This window comes from Lacerta agilis, chromosome 1 (genome assembly GCF_009819535.1).
Source record: "Lacerta agilis isolate rLacAgi1 chromosome 1, rLacAgi1.pri, whole genome shotgun sequence".
Lineage (NCBI taxonomy): Eukaryota > Metazoa > Chordata > Lepidosauria > Squamata > Lacertidae > Lacerta > Lacerta agilis.
In genome coordinates this window covers 7150431-7162245 of record NC_046312.1, presented here as the reverse complement: position 1 = coordinate 7162245, position 11815 = coordinate 7150431, and positions in this window count along the sequence as shown.

The window sequence follows — 11815 nt, the reverse complement described above, 5'->3', positions numbered from 1 at the left end:
ATGAGACTCCTAATCTCAGGGTTGTGGGTTCGAATCCCACATTGGGCTAAAGATTCCCACTTTGCAGGGGGCTGGACTAGATGATCGAACCCCCTGCAATAGGGTGGTATATAAATTTAATAAATAATAATTATAACCCTCATCATGGTTCCTTCCAACTCCACGACTCCGTGAAATCGAGGCACTGCAAGGGGGGACTTTGGAAGCCAAATTACAATAATGGAGATTCCCACTAAATATTTGAAAGACCTTTCTGACGGTAAGAGGAGGATATTAAACAGCAGAGGATAGTAAACAGAAGTTGATGGGTGACTCCCACAATGCATGGATTTGGCAGACTGTTGATTCATCTAGTACCTCAAACAAACCATTGTATGCAATCCTTCCTCAGCTTCTGGTCCACAATTCCTCTGAGGCTGCCTACAAATTGCTTATCAACTGGTCACAAGCATTTAAAATAGATCCATTGTTTGGGTCAGGCCAATGGTCCATCCTCGTCTCACAGTGGCCAAATAGATGCTTGTGCAAAACCTACACACTCAGCCTACAGGGTTGTAGGTGGCGCTGTGATCTATACCACTGAGCCTCTTAGGCTTGCCGATCAGAAGGTCGGGGGTTCGAATCCCCGCGACGGGGTGAGCTCCCGTTGCTCTGTCCCAGCTCCTGCCAACCTAGCAGCTCAAAAGCCTGCCGGTGCGAGTAGATAAATAGGTACCGCTGCGGCGGGAAGGTAAACGGCGTTTCCATGCGCTCTGGTTTCCGTTGCACCAGAAGTGGTTTAGTCATGCTGGCCACATGACCTGGAAAGCTATCTGTGGACAAATGCCAGCTCCCTCGGCCTGAAAGCGAGATGATCGCCACAAACCCCTGAAAGCGAGATGATCGCCTTTGACTGGACTTAACCGTCCAGGGGGTCCTTTACCTTTTTACCTTTTACACTCTCGGCCCACCAGCAATTCCCAACAACTGATACTCAGAGAGCATCCTGCTTTTGAGAAGCCCTCCCCGCAAACTGAATTTCAAAAATCAAAATCTGAAAATGTCCCAGAATCCAAAAGAGCTCACATTCTGCCAATATGATAGGAATAAACAGGTATAAGAAGCTGGCTTGAATTTATCTGTTTAGTTTGGAACACACAAAAAACTTTAATAAAAACCATATATATATATATATATATATATATATATATATATATATATAAGCTGTCCTTTTGAAATTATATTTATTATAGATCTCAGAGCGGTTCATAACAAAAATGCATAATAAAAACACAAAATACATAATAAAAACAAGAACAAACAAAAAACACATGCCAATAACCCCCCCCAAAACACATTTAACAGGGGTATAATATGTTAATCAGTCAAATCAGTTAATATAGCTGGTTTATGCCAATCAGTTAATTTATCAGTTCTACCATCCAATATGAATGAACCCTGGGCCTCCCAGACCAGGACCTGGGTGACCCGGGTTCGAATCCCCACTCCGCCATGAAACTCGCTGGGTGACCTTGGGGGCTAGTCACTGCTTCTCAACCTAACCTACCTCGCAGGACTGTTGTGGGGATTAAATGAGGCGGGGAGTACCATATACTTGAGCCATGAGCTCCCGGCAGGGGTAGTTGGAAAGGTGGGATAGAAGTGAAGAAAATGATGAATGAATGAATGAATGAGTCATACAGTCTACTGACTCCAGTTGTGATATTGCTGTGTCCTCCCTTCCCTGCAATTTCCCCCCAGAAACGCACCTAATGGGCTGACACTTCGAAAAGATAACTCATGAGCACATGTTTCAGTGTATCTGAGGAAGTGTGCATGCACACGAAAGCTCATACCAAGAACAAACTTACCGTATATACCTGAGCATAAGCCGACCCGAATATAACCGAGGCACCTAATTTTTTCTACAAAAACCTGGGAAAGCTTATTGACTCGAGTATAAGCGGTTCACCTTGCCGCTGTGGAGGAGGAGGAGGAACGAGCAGCCCGAAAGCAGCCCTTTGGGCTGCTCCTTCCTCTTCCTCCTTTGCCAAGTTTGCATTTATGCGAGCAGTTCAGGAATGGAACAAGCTGCCTGGGGAGAGTAAAGAACCGCCGCTCTGTATGCTTCTTAAGGAATGGTTGACTGGGGAGAGCGGGTGGCGGCATGAGCGGAGAGAAAGGGCTTCTTTCTCACCGCCCCTGCCGCCCGCTTCACTCGAGTATAAACCGAGGCCAGCTTTTTTCACCACAAAAAATGTGCTGAAAAAACTAGGCTTATACTCAAGTATATACAGTAGTTGGTCTCTAAGGTGCTACTGGGAGGAATTTTTTATTTTTTATTTGCTTTGGTCACGAGCACATGGAATGTTCATAAACATTCCCTCGCGCCTCACCTGCGCAGCCAATGGCTGGGAATGGCTGGTTTCAAGAAAGTGCAGCCAGAAGTTTCGAAAAAGTGCTGCCCGCATTCGTTTCGTGGCCCTGCTTTCCTCTCTTGTCAAATTTATCCGGTTTGGGGAGTCAATTACCCGAATCATTTGCGTCCTTTTGCTTTAATACGATCCCCATCCGTTTCCCTGTAACCAGAGGAAAATTCCTAGCAGACTATTATTATCCCAATCCGGCTTTGACTTTGCTAATAGGTATATAGGTTAATAGATTGGGTTTTTTATTAATGGATTCACCCTTTGCTTTAGGCTGAGTTTCTCAAGTTACTGTTCTTTGGTGTCTGTTTTAAACCCGCAGTGCTTTTTTTAAAGGATGGGTTCAGATTGCCTAAAATGTGTGCTGCCGCCCCCACCCCCGCTTACAATCCTTTCTGGTAATGGAACATCTTTCCTGTTAGCCCAGCTGTGCAGAGACGGGGAGGTTTGCAGGGAAAGGAATTTCAAGAGCAGAGAACTCCTCGTTTGCCCCACCCCAATTCCTTTCTGATGGTCAGCATTTTATGGATGATTCTGCATAATCACCAGCTCCCAGACTATCTTTAAATCTGCATAACAGATGATTTTTGTATCCGGATGCACCTGCCAGGCCCACCCTCCCCCCAAGTTCTGTGCATTCAAGCTCCTTGCGCTGCGGCCCACCTCATTGCATCCCAATTAGTAGAAGACAGAAAGGGTGACCAGAGCATTGGAGTGTACATTAATGGGCTCCACTGCAAGCAGGACCCTCAAAGGCACGCAGCTTGCGTGTGGCGCTGTGGTCTAAACCACCGAGCCTCTTGGGCTTGCAGATCGGAAGGTCAGCAGTTAGAATCCCCGTGACGGAGTGAGCTGCAGTTGCTCTGTCCCAGCTCCTGCCAACCTAACAGTTTGAAAGCATGCCAGTGCAAGTAGATAAACAGGTACCGCTGTGGTAGGAAGGTAAACAGCATTTCCATGCGCTCTGGTTTCTGTCACGGTGTCCCGTTGCACCAGAAGCGGTTTAGTCCTGCTGGCCATATGACCCAGAAAGCTGTCTGTGGACAAACGCCAGCTCCCTTGGCCTAAAAAGCGAGATGAGCGCTGTAACCCCACAGTCGCCTTTGTGGGAATGTTCAGGGAGGCAGAAGAAGATATATTGTTTATTAACATCCTTCCTAACTTGTGCCAGCAAGTTCTATAACTTAGCAGAGTTTTACATTCCCCTTTAGACCCACAGCAGATAGCTGGTTGCAGGCTTGTTTAAGCCTCTCAATATTAGATTCCTGGTAAGATCCCATATATCCCTCTTAAAAAAATTAAACATGCCACAATATTGTGTAAAAGTATATAAAAGAAGTTTACTCACACCATCAGTTCACAGTTGGATTCCTGAAGGCAGACTTAGTTACAAAGTATATACATGTGGATCTATCCCATATGGGGATAATCCCAGTGTCCTCTGTTGGCTGAGAGCCAACAGATCTTTTCTAGCTAAAAGGCTGCTCTAACAATGAAGTCAAAGAGAGAGGAGGTGTGCTGCGTGACTTGCCCTTTTGTTACCTGACAGGTAAGGTCATGCCCACCTCCAGTCACATGCAAAGGAAGGATGCACCAGCCCAGGAGGAAACAGGAAGTTCCGACTGGCTGGGCCAAACATCCCCTTGCATATCCACTCTAGGAAAACAAGAAATGTTGTACTTGACTGCTACTTACAGGTATGTATCACATCCCACACCTTTGACTAGCAGCTAAAAAAGCCAATGCAATTCTGGGCTGCATCAATAGGAGTATAGCATCTAGATCAAGGGAAGTAATAGTACCACTGTATTCCGCTCTGGTCAGACCTCACCTGGAATACTGTGTCCAGTTCTGGGCACCACAGTTCAAGAAGGATACTGACAAGCTGGAAGGTGTCCAGAGAAGGGCAACCAAAATGGTCCCAAGGCCTGGAAACGATGCCTTATGAGGAACGGCTTAGGGAGCTGGGTATGTTTAGCCTGGAGAAGAGAAGGTTAAGGGGTGATATGATAGCCATGTTCAAATATATCAAAGGATGTCATCTAGAGGAGGGAGAAAGGTTGTTTTCTTGCTGCTCCAGAGAAGCGGACACAGGGCAATGGATTCAAACTACCAGAAAGAAGATTCCACCTAAACATTAGGAAGAACCTCCTGACAGTGAGAGCTGTTCGGCAGTGGAATTTGCTGCCAAGGAGTGTGGTGGAGTCTCCTTCTTTGGAGGTCTTTAAGCAAAGGCTTGACAGCCATCTGTCAGGAATGCTTTGATGGTGTTTCCTGCTTGGCAGGGGGTTGGACTGGATGGCCCTTGTGGTCTCTTCCAACTCTAGGATTCTATGATTCTATTCTATGACTTAACCGCCCAGGGTTCCTTTACCTTTTACCTTACCAATGGTAAGAGGGCAGAACTGGCAGACCCGTGGTCACATCCTCCCCATCTTCATGGCACACAGATTTTAAAAATTGAGAACCTAAGAAGAACCTGCTAGTTCAGTCCAATGGCCCATCTAGTCCAGCATCCTGTTCTCACAGGGGCCACCAGATGCCTGTGGGAAACCCGCAAGCAGGATTCAAACACAAGACACCTCTCCCCTACTGTGGTTTACAGCAATTGCTTTCCAGAAGCATGGATGCAGAGCAGAGCCATCATGCCGAGTAGCCACCAACAGTCCTCTTCTGCATGAATTTCTCCATTCCTTTCTTAAAGCAACCCAGGCTGGTGTTCGTCGCTGCCTCCTGCGACCCCGAAAATTTTGGATCCGCTCCAAACCGATATCAAAGTTGTTGTGCCACAAACCCCGCATTCTGTGCTGCCCCCACAAACCGACACAAAATGTGGGTTTCGCAGCAGAAACTAGCACGAGACTTTGATGTCCGTTTGGAAGGGATCCAAAATTTCGGGGCCGCACACTTATGAAGCTAGTGAGTTCCATAGTTTTCGCCATACGCTGTGTGAAAAAGTCTTTCTGCCCTGAATCTATTCTGGTTCAATGGACGTCCATGAATTTTAATGTTAGGAGAGAGAGAGAGAGAGAGAGAGAGAGGAGAGAGAGAGAGAGAGAGAGAGGAGAGAGAGATGGGAACTTTTCACTCTCTTCATGAATTATTTTAGAAACTTCCATTGTGTCACTTCTTATTCACCTTCCCTCTAAGCTAAAAAGTCTCAAATGCTGCAATCTTTCTTCCTAGGGGAGCTGCTCTACCCCCTTGATAATGTTGTCTGCCCTTTTCTGAGCCTTCCCCCCCCCCCAATTCTACGCCATTTTGCATGACATTGCAGTATTTGCACTTATCCCAGAGTCATCTAGTCCAGTGTTTCCCAACCTTGGGTCTCCAGCTGTTTTGGACTACAACTCCCATCATACTTAGCAAGCAAGACCAGTGGTCAGGGATGATGGGAACTGTAGTCCAAAAACAGCTAGAGACCAAAGGTTGGGAAACACCGATCTAGTCCCAACCCCCTGCAATGCAGGAATAATATAATAATATATAATAATAATAATAATAATAATACTTTATTATTTATACTCCACCCATCTGGCTGGGTTTTCCCAGCCACTCTGGGAGGCTTCTACAGAATGTCAAATACAATAATCTGTTAAACATTAAAAGCTTCCCTAAACAGGGCTGCTTCAGATGTCTCCTAAAAGTCTGGGTAGTTGGTTTTCCTCTTTGACATCTGGTGGGAGGGCGTTCCACAGGGACGGGCGCCACCACCGAGAAGGCCCTCTGCCTGGTTCCCTGTAACTTGGCTTCTCGCAGCGAGGAACCGCCAGAATGTCCTCGGCACTGGACCTCAGTGTCCGGGCAGAACGATGGGCTGGATACGCTCCTTCAGGCATACTGGACCGAGGCCTCTCCTAAGAACCTCTCCTATCCTCCCCACTGAAGTTTCTCTTCAACCACATCATGATTAGGAAGACGATGACAATGAAACAGGAATGAAGACAAAGGCATTAGAGGAAAAGTCCTACAGAGGCATCTCACTGCAGAGAGAGAGAGAGAGAGAGAGAGAGAGCCAGTTTGACTCTTTCCCAAATAGAACAGTCTCCCTCCTACCCGGCTCTATTGGAATCTCATGACCAAGCAGCTGATTGAGGAAATCGGATCTTCAGCATTTTGCTTGTTGCTGTTTTATGAGGACCAGATGTGGAACAAGGGAGGGGGGAAATGCTCTACAGGAAAAAAAAGAAAGAAAAACACCCGCTCTCCCCCAGTCGTCACTCAGCACTCTAGAATGCATTTCATTTGCTTCAAAGCTCAGGAATGGCCTTCCAGACATTGCTAAACCAATTATCCCTACATATTGCCATGAACATCACGTACTGCCCACTTCAAGAGGGGTTTCTTTTCATTGTGCATCCACTTTTGTGGCGGACGGTGCAGGGATGCAAAGGGGTGGCTGAGACACGCTTGCTGGACACACTTGCATGTGTGAATCAGATCAAGCAGATCAAACCAGAGAGAGAGAGAGAGAAGAAAAACTCCATATTCCAATGCTTTTGACTTGCACCTTCTGAAGAGACTGATCATCAAGATCTGTGATCCATTGTGAGCAATGCCTTCCATGATCAAGCATTTGGGGGGGGGGGTCCTTGCACTATTGTTCTCAGATTTTACCCAGACCAAAAGCTGTCATCTTACTAAAATTCTAGAAATGAAGTGAACTTTGTGCAGAACTGTGTGGGTGAGTCTCCTCCTTTGTTGTTTTGCTGAAGCCCAGGAAAACACCACCAAGTACAATCAGCAAACTTGTGTTTTTTTTCTACTTATGAGTCTAAACTGGCCTCTCTCTTTTTTTTTTTTTTTTGAGAAAAATGCCTTGCTTCTCCCTCAACAGCTTGCTTTTGCTCCTGGTCTCTGATGAGGGCTGAACTCTCTGCAGCGCTGAGATTCGAAATGTTATTTCCATGCATTACGCATGCCTTCATTTCGTGTCTCTTACCAGGACATGAGCCTTCGCTGCATTTCTGTGGGGGCTTCCCATAGCTCAATCCATGTTTAAGGCGGCTTGCAACATGAAAAACTTCACATCGTTGCAAACACAGCAGCGGTAGTCATAAACAACAAATTGGACATCAAAAAGTATGCAACCCAACTGAAACAATTTCCACACAAATCATGTTGTTGTTGTTCAGTCATTCAGTCGTGTCTGACTCTTCGTGACCCCATGGACCAGAGCACGCCAGGCACGCCTATCCTTCACTGCCTCCCGCAGTTTGGCCAAACTCATCCCAGTCGCTTCGAGAACACTGTCCAACCATCTCATCCTCTGTCGTCCCCTCCTTGTGCCCTCCATCTTTCCCAACATCAGGGTCTTTTCCGGGGAGTCTTCTCTTCTCATGAGGTGGCCAAAGTACTGGAGCCTCAACTTCAGGATCTGTCCTTCTAGTGATCACTCAGGGCCGATTTCCTTGAGAATGGATAGGTTTGATCTTCTTGCAGTCCATGGGACTCTCAAGAGTCTCCTCCAACACCATAATTCAAAAGCAACACAAATCATATTAAAAGGTAAAGGACCCCTGACCATTAGGTCCAGTCACGGACGACTCTGGGTTACAGCGCTCATCTCGCTTTATTGGCCGAGGGAGCCGACGTACCGCTCCCGGGTCATGTGGCTAGCATGACTAAGCTGCTTCTGGCGAACCAGAGCAGTGTACGGAAACACCGTTTACCTTCCCGCCGGAGCGGTAGCTGTTTATCTACTTGCACTTTGTGCTTTCAAACTGCTAGGTTGGCAGGAGCTGGGACCGAGCAACGGGAGCTCACCCGTTGTGGGGATTCGAACCGCCGACCTTCTGATCGGCAAGCCCAAGAGGCTCTGTGGTTTAGACCACAGCGCCACCCGCGTCCCCAAATATTAAGACATAATATAAAGATACAAATAATTAATATCAATAATAACAACAACCTCCCCACCCCAACAAAAAACTGTAAGCAATCCCCCAGCCCAAAAGTCTGTTCAAGAGGCTCAGCTTTTGCAGCTGGAGTCAGTCCGAGCTCTGCCCTCCCAGGGCAGCTGGAAAAAGTCCTGCAAGGCAGGGAGCAGGTCTTCCATAGCTGAGATTGCCCAAGATGGTGAAATAAGGGGCGCACCCCCCATTTTACTACTGAAAGCCACATTTGGTCACATGGCTTGTGAATGCGCTATGTGATGATGATTGTGATGTAGGCTCATAGCTTCATTATTGCCATAGTTTTGACAAAGGTGTATTGCCAGAGCTTGATGACTTTTTATTTCTCATTTCATAGAACTTGAGAGTTGGAAGGGACACAGAAGATCATCTGGTCTAACCCGTGCAATGCAGGAATATGCAGTTTTCCCATACAAGGATCGAACCTGCAACCTTGGCGTTATCAGCACCATGCAGCGAGAACGTCCCAGAAAATGCCTTCATCATAGCAGTATTCATACACTAGGCATGGCTTTTTGTAGCACCTTAGAGACCAACTAAGTTTGTTCTTGGTATGAGCTTTCGTGTGCATGCACATTTCTTCACCTATCACCCTAATAGAAATGCAATAAGTAAATAAACCCCAGAGGAAAAATCCAGGAAGGGAATTCTTATGCATAGGGAGAAAATGTGCAAATGGTGCTGGCTATTTGTCATCCTTTCCACTTACTAACCTTTAAAAAAAAATCCTGTGAAGTGTTAATTGCTGTATCCTTTTGTATTGGTGTAATCAAAGGGGTGGGGGGGGATTATGAGGACTGCAAACAGTAATTAGCATGCAGATTTTCCAGACAGAAGCACATCTGTGTGTGCTGGGGTTGCTTCTGTGTTTACTTAGGCTGATTCGTCTGTGGCTAAACTGCAGGTTCACTTAGCCCTGCAATTAGCAGCATAAATATGAATTTGGGATGACACTAATTATTGTATGGAATAGCTTTTTCTTTTCTTTTTTCTTTCTCCCTTAAAAGCCTGTGACACTCCGGTGCACCCGAGAGGGGCCTTGAGCTCTGTGGGTGGCTTCATGGAGGAACTTCTCCAAATAAGAAGGCCAAGAAGAAAGAAAGAAAGAAGAAAGAAGAAAGAAAGAAGAAAGAAAGAAAGAAAGAAAGAAAGAAATGAAATGAAATGAAATGAAATGTAATGAAATCCCTGTTTTAATTAAAAGGCAGAGGCAGGCTTTTCTAAGAAAGAAAAGGGGGATGTGCCACATAGCAAGCTGTCATCTCTAATGCATACATTACTGTAAATACATGGAAATTAATTGGGCTCATTTCAAGGCGAAGCCACAGAGGTAGCTGGGTTCTGATAATTGCTTTTGTTTTACGAAAGCCCGGGAGTGAGAAGGGGGATATGTTAAACAGGCAGAATAGCAGAAGCCTGAGGCGAACAGTTTCACGAGAGATGAGCTGCTGGGGCGTACGATACAATTCTGCGGGTGACCTCCAAACCTCCCTTTCCTCACCCCAGTTGTGTGGAGTTTGGATGTGCAGTCCAAGTAAGGAAAAGAGTTCTGAAAGCAGCGCTGGAGAATGGCACTTCAGCTGTGGCAGGCAGGGGAGGAGTGGACAGTTCCAGTTCCATCGCCAACCCCGCTTGCCAAATGTGGCCCCCAAATTGCATTTTGTATCTGCCTGATCTTCCATCTTTCTACAGGAACAGTCTGACAGACCGAATGAATTGCATGCAGGTAGTTGTCTCACTCCTCAGATAGAAATGCAGTATACTCAGTGTAGGTCTCTGTTCTCCCCATCAAAAGTAGTTAGCGGAGCTAATTTCAGGGTACAAAGAACTGACTGGGGAGTAATTGTGCTAATGTCCCAAAAGATGTTTATAGCTTCCCATAACCACCCCATGTGGTAGAAGGTTCTAGTCTTCCCACATTTCCCCATGTCCTTTCAAACTTAAATTCTGCTTTCTCTTTTAATTACTTTGCAATCATGTTATCTCCTCTTGCTAGATTTATGCTGGATTTAACTTCATGGGAACCTATGGAGCTGCCTTAAACTGAGCAGGCCATTTATCTTACTAGCCTATTGTCTAGTCCAATGGTTCCCAAACTTTTTCAGGCTACCACCCCCTTGGCTCCATAAATTCATCCCCAGTGACCCCTACCCTAGCCTGTAAAAAGCATTTTTTTTTCCAGAAGAGTGGTTTGCACAGCCCACTAAGAAAGATAATAGCCCAATAAAATTCAAAGCAGTAACAATTAATTGCACATTTATTCAAAATCCAATTAAAAAGGTTTAGTTCGATTACTTCAAAATGGATGAACTTGAGTCAGTGACATCAGCTTCTTAATCCTTTGCATACTTGCCCATGAGTAAGTCCCCTCAGTGGGGACTTAATCCTTTGCATACTTGCCCATGAGTAAGTCTCACGGAACTCAGTGGGGACTTACTTCTGAGTAGACACACACAGGGTTGCACTAAACAGCAATTTCATTACTATTACCACTTAGCGGCTCCAAAAGGAGATTTTCCCCTAGTGCTGCACTGGGAAGACGGTAGGGTACGTCCAAGATTTCCCAGACATATCCTGGATTTATCCTACGGAAATAGCGTCCAGGTGCAATATCAGTAAAATGTTGAAATGCCCTGGGAAACCCAGGCCGACGTCAGAAGTGTTGGTATTTTGGCCAATTTCCTTAAAAATCCATTTATCTCTTGTTTAGATTTGCTCAACAAATTTTTTTTGTCTGGATTTCCATTTTTTGGCAGCCCTAGAGAGGACGCGGTATTTTCTACCAAGACCATGGCTGGAGACAGGAGGCTTAAACATGGCCCCAGCTGTGGGGCTGATGGTTTTCCTTCCCCTCCCAACCCAGCCTGCTATTTAAAAAAAAAAACCAATTATAAGGTTGCTAATCAGCAGGTCATTAACAGAAGTGCAACCAGGCCTTAAGGCAACCTCTAACTCTGGCCTGCACTTTGAGGCATACTGTATATACTTTCGCGATTCATGCCAAGCATTAAAGCCCATCTTTAGGCTTGGTAGCACTCCTGGGTCTATAAGCTGCAATGCCGAAACTCTCCCCAATTAAATGCTTCTCATCTAGGGAAATATGAATGTGCATCCAAATGAGGGAACCCCGGACAGGGACTGCGGAATCGATTAGTGGTTTAATTGCTCATTTGTACACCGTGAGCAGGATCTCAGTCCTGTGCCGTCCCCTCCAGGAATTAAGACCTGAGTGAGCACAAACGATTCTTATTTATCTACCAATTGCGTTTTATAGCCCAATTTCCCCATCCCAGGAGTTCAAAGTGGTACAGTACATGGGATTCTCCTTCCACCTCATTTAATCCCCTACAACAACCCTGCGAGGTAGGTTAGTCTGAGAGGCAATGACTGGCCCAAGGCCACCCAGTGAACTTCATGGCCAAGTGGGGATTTGAACCCTAGTCTCCCAGGTCCTAGTTTGACACTCTAACCACGACCCCACACTGGCTTCCACCCTAA